This window comes from Manis pentadactyla, chromosome 3, assembly GCF_030020395.1.
Source record: "Manis pentadactyla isolate mManPen7 chromosome 3, mManPen7.hap1, whole genome shotgun sequence".
NCBI lineage: Eukaryota > Metazoa > Chordata > Mammalia > Pholidota > Manidae > Manis > Manis pentadactyla.
In genome coordinates, this window is record NC_080021.1 from 117,101,081 (window position 1) to 117,116,494 (window position 15,414).

A 15,414-nucleotide genomic window follows, 5' to 3' on the forward strand; every position below is an offset into this window, starting at 1 on the left:
TCATTTTTCCTATAAGGTATTGAAGCAAATTAAAAAATACGTTATTTGACTAAAGACTGAGAGCACCTTATAAATTAGGAGATACTATAGGTGTCCCTAAGTCTGATTTTTAGAGCACCAGAAACACAGAAATACATGGAAAGAATGAATTCTATTGTACATTTTATAGTTAATCCAAGGATTCAACAACTGGGGCACATACCTGGCAAATAAAATAATTCTATGTAGCAAACATTTTCTTCATCATACCATAACAGCCCAAAAATTTGTATTTGTGCCATTACTCTGATTAATGAAATCAGTTCCAGTGTAAACATTTGGGCTGTTAGAATATTTACAAAACCATTATTGTCCGGTTCTGCACCTGCTAGTAATCTGGATCGCCTCTCTTTACACCTGGTTTGCTCTGTGTTCCATGCTGGATTCCATGCCTCAATCTTGCCCTGCTCAGATACATTCAGTAATGAACTTATTCAGTACACATTGAGGACTTAGCATGTGCCAAGCATTTATTTAAGCAGTGTTTTTATATTTTTCATTCTCAGGTTAGGAGTTTTAATAGTCCTTAATTGGTTACCAAATTACAACTAAACCTAGAATTTAAAGTTTTCCAAATCTCACCTGTTCTTCAATACAGTCTCTTCACGGGAACACTCACTCTCCTCAGCATAGTGCGTCTGTTCCCACGTCTTGATACTTCGTCTTTCTCTTCAGGGATTTACTCCTTCTATAACAATTTAAGAACAGCCAAAAGTACCTTGTGAGATTTCAGATTTAGGTTGGTTTAGTCTTCTAATCCAGATCATTGTTTTATTCTGGATTCTGAAAGCACTATCAGGAAATTGAGTAATCTAGGTAATTAGTGGCTTATCTCATATTATTCACAAGTTTAATAATGCTAAAGCACTCCATTCAGTCAAATTCACATCATTAGAAAATACACTGCAGTGTAATGCTTCTTTGATGATACAGAAGGTGTTTCACTTTGAAATTTCTATGTAAGGAATGCTGCTTGATAGAAATTTCTAGTTTTTACTGTGTCATTTGCTGTTGTTTTGTTTATTTAAAACTATTGTAAATATTTGAACATTTCATATTTTTAACTAGGCAGTAAATATCTCTTACCCACTGTGAACACCTAATACAGTACTTTGTACATGATAGGTTTTCATAAAATACTGATTGGTTTTGTAAAAAATTTACTGAGCATGTACTGTGTGCCAGGACATAGGACTTTAGGACTACAACCATGAAAATGCAGTCTGTGCCTTTCGCCCGTTTATCAGCTAGTAGAAGAGATAGGTAGGTAGACAGACAGCCCTAACACAGTGTAAGTTCTTTAACAGAGCTGAGTATGCAATAGTATGTAGTACCTACTCTGTTCTGGGGTTGTCAAGCAAACTTTCCCAGTAGAAGCGGTGTGAGCATCAAGGAGGGAATTAGGACATTTTAGTACCCCATATGCTCCTTCAGTCCCCCGAACTACACCGAATTATATAATCTGTCACACAGTTGCAGCTGTATGACACATGCCCAGCGTTTTCTCCCTCCTCAGTGCTGCCACTAAACCTTCCTATATAGAAATTCTGGAGCCACCTCTGTGAGGAAGGGCTGGCAAGACTGAAGCAAGTAGAAGTCATCCCAATAGGCAAGGAGTAGGAATGTTTCTAGAATGGGAACATGAACAAAGGTCCTGTGGTAGAAAGAGAGCAAGGTGAGTTGGGGAAGTTCTCCAAGGACAGAGTACAGATTTGGTTGGAGGGGGCCAGTCAAGTGGGGGAATTGCCATAGGTGAGTTGTAGAAGCAGACAGGAGCCAGGTGGTGAAGGGCTTTATTCAGCAAGTATATACTAAGTATTCTTAGTTCTGGTGCTATTTTTCTGAGCAAATCAGACACAATCCCTCACCCAGTGGCTTTAGTATAGGTAGAGATGGATACTAAAGAGTAATCATACAATATAACCACAAGCTATGTGATAAATGCTGACTCTAGCAGTAATTTATATTGGAGATCTTTGAGGACGTGTTAATATAAGAAGAAATACAAACTGGGATCTGAAGTTTGAGTAGGAGATAGGCCAAGGCAGAGTATACTTGAATTTCTGTAACTAGTTCATTTAGTCTGGTCTTGAGTTTTCTGCTGCTTTTTTCCTTCCACTGATCAGCATGTTTTAAAGTCATAAACCTGTTGTCCAAAATGATGCGGTGGCTGGGGCAAAGCCTTTTTATCTTGAAGGCCTGTAAGCAACTGCAGAAAGTATAGGACAAGCAAAGTGGTTGGCATAGGCACAGCAACAGCCAAGAATCTTCATTACAATTCTTAACATTTGAGTGAACTTCTGAGACTATGAAATTCAAGAATAGGACTTTAGGACTACAACCATGAAGACGCAGTACTTATTTCTTTCCCTCATCTGGTTGTAGAACTGATGCAAGAATAGGAACTATCACCTGACCTATAGTTAATTGACTACAATTAACTAAAATATTTGTTTAAAAAAGAAATCCTTTGTGGGTAGAAAACAGAGTCCAGGGGGTGACTTTATTATGTAAGTAATAATGTTTTTAAACTAACAGTTCTACAACCAGATGAGGGAAAGAAATAAGTAAAAACCGGGACATGCATGTGATTTCTTAAAAGATTGTGAAATATGTTCATATTATGCATGCTTTTCCAACTTCTTTTCTGTTTTCAAATTCTTCTGATAACAAAGGTTTGTGCAGTAGATATATTCCAAAAAGTTGTATTACTATATAATGTAAATGCATAAGGATCAGTTTTTAAAGAATTAAGTACTCACAAGCCTCTAATTTATCTCTTCCCAAAATGTAATTTTTTTTTAGTTATCTATCTGTGCACAGGCATGCTTGTAGGAAGATAAGGAAAAATTGGGAGAGGCTGGTTTTGTAGCAGGTTTGCTTATCCAGAAAACTGGAGGACTTTTAGTCTAAAAACTTGATGGAAAATCTTAAAATAGTCAATTAAAAGTAAATCTGATTGTAATTACTTGGTATCAATGTTCTTCAGGCCCAGTCTTTCGATTCTGTTGAAGTTCTTAAATGAGGAATTTACTGGCGCACCACTCTCATTTCAGCAGGTATGCATAAAGGCGCCATGATGGTAGAATGCCACTCTGGAATAATGGGACTAGTTTAGATTTTTCTGAAAGATTCTATAATGATCGATTTTTATGAGGGACACTTTATACAAAGCCAAGTCACTACTTTTGTTTTTGTTGCTATTGTTTTTGTCTTTGTTTTATTTTTAGTTGGTTGGTTTCAGTTTATCATTTTAGATCCTTGCCTTCTAAGTAGTACTTTATTCCCTTATTCTCAATTTCAATTTTTTTCTGAAAGTATTCTCCATTATTACATTTTACATCTCCTCTAACATGTTTACATCAATCCATGTTAAAGAAATACATTCAGATTATCAGCTATATGAAGTAATTAATGGCCAATGGCATCATCAACAAAACTATAAATTTTCCTTGTCAACTAGTCTTTTCATCATGACTTTGCAGAGCATTGTTTCAGGTAGATCAACAAATTGATTATTATACCTCATTTTTATTATACCATGAATAATGACTAAGATCTCAGTAATGTGAGTGAAATTTATGGGGAAGGTATTTTGTTTTTCTTTTAGGTTGCTGTGTTCAGGTGGTGCTGTAATTCAGTTATTCCACTGAATTCATGTTTAGTGCATACTTGACATAGTTACTAAAAAGATTTGTTAGCATTCTTTATATTGAACATTTGAGAAATATACAGTCCTGTTATGCATTAGGATTTGAATTCCTTATGTACAAGAATATTTACTACCTTCTTTGTTTCATTTCAGAATTACCTTATTTAAAAATGTATGAGGCTGTTTATAATAGACTCTGTGGCAGTGATTAAAGAGGTGTGAATAATAGGTTATTGGAACTTGACAGCTCTTGGTTTGCTAAATTAGTGTTAGAATGTTTATGCTTAGATGTACTTATTTTTCTAAGGTGGGAATTTCTCTTTTGACTTGTGGGGTTTTGGTATAATATATTCCATAGGCTTTTCTCTTTAAAGTAATTTACCAAATCATAGTATTTTATGTTGTAAACCTTTTTCAGCATAATGAATCAACATTTTATGCTTAATAATAATAACCTTAAAATAGGCTATAAATCAGTCAGTCAATATAGACAGAGGATTGGTCCTTAAGCACAGCATTGGCTTTTTATCTGAAGCTTTCCTAGAAGATAAATGTGATCATACATAAATAAATGGAAAAAGCCTTTTTCTTATAGAAAATTTGGAACATTGGGTAGGTTAATATTCAGCTGCTGTTTGGAAGGAATGTTGGTACTTCTGAAGAAATTGGGATAGCACAACATATTTAAAAAAAAGAGTTGTATACCAGGTATTTCAGTAAACCTGTATTAATTTTAAATACAAAGACCAGAAAAACATGAATTTGAATTGATTGAGTTTGGATTGGACAATATTTTTATTTAAGAATAAAAGAAAATTTAGGAAAGTATTTTAAAATTTCAAGTAAACCAGTAATTTACCTAATGATTTTTCACAGTTAGTTATCATAGATTCAGAGCACTTTGTCATTTGGTAACACTCTAAAGTGCCCTCAAGATTTATTACTAAAATGAATTTTAATATTACATCTCAGTTATCCCTTACCAGCCAAGAAGCCAGATTTCTAAAAAGAATGAGGTTGGTGCAACAGTAGCAGAGAAAGTCAAGCCTCCTGAAAAACAAACGTTAGGAAAATAACAATAAAAGTTACTATGTATGTATACCACAATAGACCTGAGAAATCTTCAATCTAAAAAAGTTTTTTTAGTTCTCAGCATGACACTTCCTCTATTAAATAACTCATTATTTGATGACACTTTCCTCAGTTGTGATCTATAGCATCAGTCTCCCACATATTTTGAATTACATAAATTGTATTTTTAAAGTTTTTAAACTATTGTGGCTTTTTCACTTAATTCTACCCTTCTTTCATTTTTGCAAGTTTGAAAAATTATTGCATAGCAGCTTGTATTTTGATGATACTTAAGGGCATATTTTTCTAGAACTGAGTGCCCTCCCATATATTGAGAATTGGAATACAATGTTTATCAAAGGATGGAAAAATTGTTTGAAGGCATCAGACAGAATTGTGTATGCACATATATAAGCAGTCTAAACGTTTTGTGAAAATTAAATGTGATGATGTATTTAAAAACACCTAGCAAAAGACTTATATTTAACATTTATTCCTGGGGTACCATGGTACTTTGGAGAGAACTACAGGGACCTGTTTTTAATCCTTTCTTTACTAATTTCTCTCTGTATGAATTCGAGTTGTTTGCTTAACTTCACTAAGCTTTGCGTGCCTTTTCCTTAAGAAGTAATAATAATCTCAACTCTTCTAGTCTTACAGTATTGTTCTGAGGATGTTCTGGTTAGAGTGCTTTGTAATTTGTAAATTGCAATAGGATTGTAAGGTTTGAAGATATTTTCTTACTTCTTGTCAACTCCTTGATTCAAGTTAAACACAAAACATGTGACCTTAAGAAAACATGACTCTGCACACCACCCCCTAAGGTAACTCAGGTTGACCAGCAATTAGTTAAAAGAAAAACAGGAAAGTTTGGGGAGCTCCCTGTTACTATTCATTGACTTCTAGTTTATTTGGCCTTCCAAAACACTTCCTTAGACAGTTTGATGAGAACACTAAGACATTCTGATTACAGAGTCAGTCCAACTTTATGATCCTAGAATAGTAGAGAACCCTTGTGTTGTTTGGGTTTTACAACTAGGACGTCCTGTGATCTTACTGTTTCTTGTGCACAAGCTAATCTCACCTGTATCCTGTTCGTGAATAATTGGATCGATGCCTGGAAATTCTAGTGCCAGATTGTATAGCTCCTTCTATAATGAAATCTCTATTTTGAGGGTTTATTTACCTTCTCCCTAAAGAAATACCTCTTGTAGGTGAGTCTCTTTGCTCAAAAAGGCAAGATTATATAATAAGATAGATCCTTAGCTATATCTCCATAGTCATGCTTTGGATAGCATATCCTATTGGTCTGGGTGGAAGGCATATATATCTATAGTACAAATACTGGGCTACTGGGCTATAGTCATTCTATGTAACTGAAGAAATAGGTCTTTACTTGTACACCTCTTCCTATAAAAATAGAAGAAATCATTCGAGGAAAAGAAAAAATTTCTTAATTATCTAAATTGTTAAGAATAGGAAAATACTATTTGCAGCACTGTAGTATCTGTTGCTACCCTGTTCTCTTTACAAGTGTCAGAATGTATGCTTTAAAAACATGCACATAGACTTGTGCAACCCTGTCTTAACCTAGAGGAAAATTCTATTGTTATATCTCCAGAGGATATGTGTAATAGTGCTGCCATTTATTACAGCATTGTGATTAAGGGCACAAGCTCTGGGATCAATATCCTGAGTATAAATGCTAAATCCATCACTTACTAAAGAATTCTAATGGGTATGGTGGAAATAAAACCTCCCGTCTGTCTAACTGCTACATTCTCACCCATAATTAGTGTATTAATAAATACTGTTTTGGTTGTAAGTTTTAGAAACCCAACTCAATCGGTAGGCATAAACCATTAAGGGGGAGGTGGTCAGGGAATGGACTTTATTGGCTTGTATAACTGAAAAATACAAAAGGTGATGGCTTCAGGTATTGATTGATCCAGGGGTTCAAACTACATATATCATCAGGACTCAATCTCAGTCACTTTCTTTCTCAGTCTCGCTTTCTCTCCTAGAGCTCTAATTCTCTCAAACTCTTTCCCTCTCTCCTCATCCCTTATCTGAAATATAAAGGACTTAAACTGGTTGCTTTAAAAGTTAATTAATCTGTCAGGGATATTACAGACAATAATTCTTACTTGAAGGGAGGAGTCTCAGGGTTCTCAGATTGTTTTTTGATGTTCTTAGGATACAATTGCATATAATTTTGAAATCTATATCTTTTAATTTCCTTGTTTAAACTTCTAAGTGATATTTGAAACAATATGCTATTTAAAATTTCTTACTGTATCACTAGAATGAATCAAGCTGAAATGCTTATAAATATATTTGTTTCCAGGGAAACTGTGTGTGTGTGTGGTATAGGGTCATTTATTAATCACTTACTATGTGTCATTTACAGTTTACATAAATTGTCCAATTCAGTCCTTAAAACAATCTTTAAGCATTTGTTTATCATGTTACGTGTAAAGAAACCAAGACTTAGGACAGAAACTTACCCAAGAATAACCAGCCATTGAATGTGTGACCTATAATTTGAACTCAGATCAGCGTGACTCCAAAGCCTCTGCTACAGTTAGATTACATACCTGCATGGTTTTATTAATAAACTGCCTCCTCATGCAAACCAAATACTACCTTTTAATATAGTATCTTAGATTGCCACTATTTATAGACATGACTTGAACTTATTAAAAATTGTCTTTTTTCAGTTTAATAGTCATGAGACTTTTACCTAAATTTCCTAATGTTGCCATGTTAAAATTTAACACAAACCAATTAGAACCATAAAACTTCATTCTTCTTTTCAAAAATTTCTACCACGGCAAACATAGTGTAAAATGTTTACCCTTGCCTGTAGATTAATGTTACTTGAAAAATAAAATAGGCACACATACAATCTATATGGAAGATAAAGCAGTTTACAAAATTGTGTTAGCTCTTATTTAGACCATAAACCTTTCTAGTAACAGAAATCTTGTTTAGAATGAACTTATATAGCAAGAGGAAATTGAAAATGGAGACTTAAGAAGCTAGCATAATATAAAGTTTGCAGTTTATAAAAATTACTTCATTTACTTGGGTTTTATTGAAGAAATAAATTACTGTGATTCAACTTATGGCACACCTTCTTTTGCATGGAGTAGGGATGATAGTGTAAGGCCCAAACAGTAGCTACTCCATACTATACAAATAGTATATTTTATAATTTATGGATCATAGTTTTACTTCTGTCACCCAAAAAGCAGATTTCAAAAGAAATATTTTCCTCTTTTTCTAAAAATAATCTGTGGGGGTATATAGAGGGGATGATGCATAGCCCTAAATTGGCAGAAGACTTATGTATATATACAAGCAGCTAATCTCTTACCTAGTTCTAGGTACATATCTTGGTTGTTGACCAAAATAGTACCTGGCCAGAAGCCCACATATCTCTACAGTTATTTTTCCTTCCTATAAATGTGTTCTTGCCTTCCAGGGAGCATTGCCTTAAAGTAAACTGGAAATAAGGAGCATTCATTACACTTTAAATCTCCAACGACCGTATGAGGAGTAACAGGACAACTAGAACATGGCAGGCCAGCCCAAGCTTTTCAGTATCTCAAATACTTTCCAATTCTGAGATGTGAAAATCTCGGAAGTGTATTTAAACAAGTTTTATTTTAAATTTCTATTTTAACGAGCATTTTATGAATTCCATTCACTACTTTCAGTAAGATACAAAGATTGTCAAATCAAAATGGCAGGTGTTAAAATTTTTTAAAGTTAGGAATCCTACAAAGCTGTGCAAGGAATACAATCATTCTGTAAACCCCAAGTGATACTAATTCATTCAAAGCAAATTTAATCTTTTTATTATTTACAGATTTAATGTAACTTAAAATGTTGCTTTCAACCACATGTATAGAAGTCTTTGGAAATTTTGAAAATAATAATTAGTCTATCTTTATGAACTGTAAGACATATTTAGTATAACTAATAGATAATAAGAGGAAAGGTCTCCTTTAAAACGTTATTTATAAAAATGTGAAGTGAAGCACTGTAAACACTAAATTGACTGTTGACAAAGTAGTTTACTATAAACACCTAAGAACAGAAAAAATGGAGACCAGTGCTTGTTAATTTGGACAGGACTATATTGAAATAAGAAAGGTAAAAAATCAAATGGTACCTGTCTTACATTTTTAAAACCCTCAGTAAATCTTAAGTTAATAAGTATTCAATTCATCAGGTATCTTATTCAGCATAACTGTCTTAGTAATGTGTATATAAGGCATTTAATGGCATACAATATCATATCAAAACATAACAATATCATGTTGTATATATAATAGATTTCAGTGTTCTAGTCCCTGACCTCAGAGTGCATATATTCTTTTAAAGACTTAAAACAGATATGATAAAATACTGAAGGAATTAATACTAGTGATATTTAGTAAGATGCTAATTAACTGCCCCCCAAATATAGTATAGACCAGCAATGTCCGGAAGAACTTTCTATGCTGATAGAAATGTTCTGTATCTGTTATATCTAATAGCCACTACCCATGTGTGGTTATTGAGAACTTGAAATGTGCCCAGTGTGAATGAGGACCTGAACTTTATACTTTATGTATAATTTCAATTAACTTTAATGTAAATAGATACATGTGCTAGTGGCTTCCTTATTAAACAGCATAATTCTCAAGACTTTCTGATCTCAGGATCACTTTATACTCTTAAAAATCCTTGAGGAGCCCAAAGTGTTCTCAATATTAAACTTCTGATTATGTTTATTGATAGTTAATGTACTCAAAAAATTAAAACAGAAATTTTAAAAATATTAGTTGATCTTAATAAGGGCAACTGTTGTAATGTGTTTTGATTGAAGTATATTAAAACTTAGCCTTACACAGGTATGCAGTTGGAATTAGTCTTTTCAGGTAATTGTATTCATTGATTACTACACCAAAACTCATCAAGTAGCAGGTCTTAAATAAGGTTTAGTTGCAATGTGGAATGTGAAACCATATCATGAATTGTATAGTCTGTTCCAGTAAGATCCATTGGTCTGTCTTGAACTTTAAATGGATCTTTTACCCACTCATGAGTCATTCATTAGTCATTTGAAACCTATTGGTTCACTGCATTGTATAGATCTTCCAAATGTAGACACATTTCATTTTGCCATATCAAAAATATCACCAACATTAACACCACTCTTCAGAAGGGTCTTGAAAATTGGGAAGCTATGAAACTCGCAGTGACAGTCACCTATTTTCCAAAATTCTTATTTACATCTGAGAGCTCAAATTTTATCAGTGACAACAAATTTGGTGTTTTGTTTTCCTAAAGTGATAGGCTTACTTGGTTTATTTTTTGGAAAATGTCTGTAAAATACTTAAGTGTGAAAAACCATAGTCAGTGTTCTTTCAAGTGAAGTGGGTATAACCTGAAAAAAGCAGCTAGTACAGCTGGCATTTCAAAGCAATTGCGTGATTTGATATCCAACGGAAGTGATTTATATGTACATCCCATTTTGTCACACAGAGTATTAAAAAGACATGTACTAAAGGGTCACAATTTAATAAAATAATTTTCACTGCTTCATCAGGGACACTCAGGTGAAACTGGCATTTCTTCAACTGGAAGTGCGAGGAAGTACAGGAGGCACAAGGGCAGTTTGCTCTGCTGCCACCTTGGATCACACTAACGCACCATCAGTCCGACCCACCATGGCCGCTGCATCAGAGCAACTGTCAAGAGAGTGAAAAAGGCAAATAGTGTAACATGTTAGTGTTATTTAAAAATGGTTTGACCTTGCTGGTATAGACGGTAAGGGAAGAGAGAAATTACTGTGAGTGTCATGATAGAGATCAATGTGATATGCATATTCTGCTTTGTTTCTTCTCTTTTACATGCTTTTTCCTATAAAAATAAAAGTGGGAAATCATTTAGCTTGTAAAACATTGTTTGATCACGTTCATTTGTATTTTTACATTTTAATCATTTATTGATTCAACAAGTATTTTATAGGGTATCTAAATACCTAAGTTATTTTTATTGTTAAGAAATAGGAAATATGTTGTGTTTATGATAATGATCATGCCAATAAAGCATTCAGTGACCCCGCTATGGAGAGAGCACTTGCTCTGTGCTAGACACTACACTGTATTTGTGCTTTTTAATGTGTTGATTTAATCTTCTTGGCAACCTCAGGAAGTAGAAAGTCCACTGGATTTTGTGTGAGGTTTACAATATTTTGTGTAACTAGACAAATTACTTAGCTTTTTTGGGGTTTCACTCTCTTCACATGTAAAATATGGGACTGAGATTTATCTTCAGATCCTTTGCAGGTTTAGATTCATTAAATTAATATACATTTCAGAGCAGGGGAATCCTATATTGACACATTATCAGAATACCCACACTTTATTAGGAAGCCATTAAAAAAGTACAAAATTATTAACATAAACTTTTTGAAACCTAAAGTTCCTTTCACTTTAAAAGATGATTCAATACATCCTTCACAGCACTCAATCTTTTATTGGCATATTATCAGAACACTTCACACTTGACTAAAGATATAAGTGCATGAAAATAGTAAAAACATAGTGGTATATAGGCAATATTGCAAAGAGATGTGAAAATGATACAGGAGCACAGAGGTTAGAACAAGAATCAGAAGTCAAGAAGAACATCACCAAAGCAGTAAGTAGTTCAGGGCTTGAAACTTCGACAGCTAGAGTGAATATGATTGTGATGTTGCCTTCATGGAGCTCAAATTTTAGTGGGGGAAGGATGGCAGGTAGATTTAACAGCCTTCCAAAGCATGTCTGCCTACTGATCCCCAAAACCTGTGAAAATGTTACATTACCTGACAAAGAGAAGTAAAGCAGCAGAAGTAGTTAAGGTTGCTAATCAGCTGACCTCAAAATAAGGAGATTGTTTTGTGTTATCTGGTTAGACCAGATATAAGGGTCCTTAAAAGTGGGAGCATGTGGCAAAAGAAGGGTCAAGGTCAGAGTAACGTGATGTGAGAAAATCTCAGCTGGCCACTGCTGGCTTTGTGGATGGAGGTGGGAGGTGGGGACACATGCCAAGGAATAGGCTCAGCCTCTAATTGCTGGAAGAGGCAAGAAAATAGGCTCCCCTAGAACCTTCAGAAAAGCACAGCTCTGCCAACATCTGATTTTAGCCCAGTCTTGGACTTCTGACTTCAAAACCTGTTACATAACAACTGTGTTATTGTAAGCCTCTTCAGTTTGTGGTGATTAGTTACAGCAGCAATAGAGAACTAATAGAGAAAGAAAATAAACAAGATTGGATGCTTTGATGGAAATAACAGGAGGATATGAGTAAAGGATGAGATGTGTTAGATTAGGTGGCCATGGGAGGTCTTTGAAGCTCTGACATTGGAGGCATGAAGAAAAAAGCGATCCAGCCATACAGAGAAAGAAAGGCAAGAACAAGAGTGCAGAGGCTTGTCACATGCAAAGAACAAAAAGGTTATTTAGGGGGAATGTATAAGAATCGTGGGGAAGGTGGCGAGAGCCTGCATGTGCAGGTCCCATAAGCCATGATAGAACACTGAAGAGCCATTGGAAGACCTCAGGAAGAACAGTGACATATTCTGCTCTATGTTTTGAAAAGAGATCCGTCTGACTACTATGTGGTAAATGGAGACATGGGGACAAATGAGGTGGGTACTGTAGCAGTCCAGCCGGGGGGAGTTGACAGTTTGAAGTGAAGTAGCAGCATTAGAGATGGTGAGGTATAACCAGCAGTATTTTGTTAAGTTGGATGTTAGTTCTGCAAGATGAGTAGGAATTTGTTAGTAGAGGAAAAAGTACAAAGGGGAAGCATGAAAGCACAGTGATATCTAGGGAGTAGGATATATTGGGCAGCATGTTAGCAGGTAAAGAGAGATAACTGGCTATCATGTTCAGTCTAGAGACCCTTATTTGCCATGCATAGGAGTTTGGAATTCATGTATATGCAATGGAGAGCAATCAAAATTTTAAATCAAGGGAATAAAACAATCTTTGAACTGAGGTTTTGTGGTTATATATGTACTCCATTGTCATTCTGTTGTAAAGATGAATAATAAGGATATTTTAAGCTGTATTTTCTTAGATTCAGAATGGTTCAGAAAGATTTCATTAAGTACTTGTCAGTAAAGTGTTTAATAATTCATTGCAAACCTCTCTCTTTTTCTGTTTGTTTTTTTGAGGATTTTTTGCTCATTTAGTGGTTCTGATATTCTGCTCGCTTCAGAGAGGCAGTGTCCATGGGTTTAGAGCATGGTCTCAAAAGCCACATGATATGGGTTGGAACCCTAGCTCTAGTACTAACCGGTATACCATTGGCAAGTTATGTAAGTTCTCTAAGTCTCCATTTCCTTATCTATAAAATGAGAATAATAATTCTTCATATGTCTCTTTTAAGGATTAACTGGTTCAATGCATATCAAGTGCTGAATACTTAGTATTTGGTGGGGCAGGTTTCGTTAGGGTGCAAAACTACCAAGTGGCATTGATTGAATTAATTTTTCTTTTTGCCAGTAGTAGAAATTCAATAGATCATAACTTCTCTAAAATACATTTAAATACCCTTTTCTCTGTTTTTGTCTATGATATTAAAGTTTCCATTTATGTGTATTTTTCCAAGATGAGCATTTCTTTCATCACTAAGTCCATTTACTCTCTAAGATAAAACTATATGAAAATGTAGTGAGTTCACATGATCTTCTTGTTTATTGGATATTATTTATTTTCTGGGTAGGTTCTGTCTAAAGATGATTGCCATTCTAATTGTTTCTAAGATAAATCAAGTAAAACAAAACACCAGGAATTCTTTGGCACCACAATTCAAATACATTTAACTTCCCAACAACATGTTCAAATTTTAAAGACCCAAAGTACTTAAAATTTTATTTCTTTGGCACATTAGCAAGGCATAAAAAAGATTATACACAATGAGGTAGGAATTCCCTATAGTATTTATCTTCTACAGCACTCTTAACTTAGCATTTAATTAATTACCTTTAAATTTCTCTCAATATTTAATGTATATCACTCATTTTATATATATATATATATAGTACATGTATGTCAGAAGCAGAGACTGTAAATATGTCTTCATTATCCAATCTTCTGGAGCACTTAGGTGAGAGGAACTAAATTATTCACTCTAGTTTGATAACACAAGCTTGTAACATATGTTGTGATGTTTAAAGCTAAACTCTATAATTACCTGTAGATTGTTTGTTGTTAATGCTTCATTACGAAATAACTTCCAATTCATTTTTATTGGTATGATCCTTGTTCTTCCATGTTTGACCAGTAGAGGAGTAGGGGGACTTTCTTTACAAGGCTAGACCTAGGGCAATAGTACCCCTCTGTTGAAATTTGGCCCTCAGGAAAGCTTCCAAAGAGGAGGTCCCTGAATTGGGTACTTTTAAGCCTTACTTGGATTATTGTATACTGTTATTCCCCTGGATACAAAGGAGGATCAATCCTCAGGCTATGTCCTTGGGGTTCATGACCTTTTTCTTTGCATATCCCGTGACTTCCTTTCCCATTGTAAATATTGGTTTCCAGCACACAGCCAACACTTTTAAATTATACACACTATAATACTAGCTTAAAGGAATCTGAGAAACTCAAATGAAATAAATTAGAATAAAATTCTTATCCTCTTCCTTCATCTTATTTTTCATAACCAGTTCAGCTACCATCTGGGAGTCTTCAGGGAAAAAATGCCTTCTGGGATTGATAAATAACAAAATATTTCTTAAAACATTTGTGTAAATTGAAAGAAACCACTAGCAACACTATGCTGAGTATTATTTCAGACTTTTTCTTTGTAGTCAAAACTTATCTTTAAAACATTTTTTAAGTGATATACACATTTTTAGACAGTATAGTAGGAAAAAGCTAGGAGAAAAGTCATCTTTCATTACCTTATTTCTCTATTTGTAAAATCCTTCTAGATATCATTGGTTACTTAGGTACATGTATTTATACTATATGTCTTCATTTTCTGCAAGAATGGGATCAAACTATTTTTGAGGACTCCTCTCTGTATCAGTACAAAAGGATTATCTTCAGTGGCTATTTAGGTTTTTTGTAATTAAAAACAAGTTTGCAGATAAACATGTGTATATTTGCAGAGATGTGCACACTTATATAAGTTAAATTGTAGGATAAAAGCAAAGATAATTGCTGGATCAACAGGTAAACATTTTAAATATTGATAAATATTGCCATATTAACACAATAACATGTAAGAGTGTACTTATTTCCATAACTCTCACATATGCTGTGTAATACTGGAATGTTTTTTTGCCAGTTTACTAAACAAACATCATTTATTGAGCAATTAGTACTTATGGGCAGTGTTCTATATTCAGGGGGCACAGCAGTGAATAAAACAGAAAAAATCCTGCTCACATGGAATTTACATTCTAGTGAGAAGAGACAATAAAAAATAATAAAATATTATGGCAGTTGGTGATAAGTATTCTTAAAAGAAAGAAAGAATCACAGGAGAGAGTGAATGTGCTCTTGTGGCAGTGGGGAGGCAAGTCTGTAGATGTGAATAGGATGGTCATAGATGACCTTACTAAGGAGGTGAAATTGAGCCATGCATGAAGAGCATTC

General features: G+C 34.3%; 1 protein-coding gene across 4 annotated transcripts in view; it reads left to right on the forward strand.

Moving 5' to 3' along the window:
• ZEB1 (zinc finger E-box binding homeobox 1) overlaps positions 1-15,414 on the forward strand; it is a 180,041-nt gene that overhangs the window by 111,364 nt on the left and 53,263 nt on the right. Inside the window, exon 1 of one of the 4 annotated variants that reach the window (XM_057498352.1) lies at positions 10,393-10,526. The exons of the other annotated variants lie outside the window; for them this stretch is intronic. The gene's annotated coding sequence lies outside the window, so the exon portion shown is untranslated. Of the gene's footprint in view, positions 1-10,392; positions 10,527-15,414 lie in introns of those variants that run through there. 4 annotated transcript variants of the gene reach the window in all.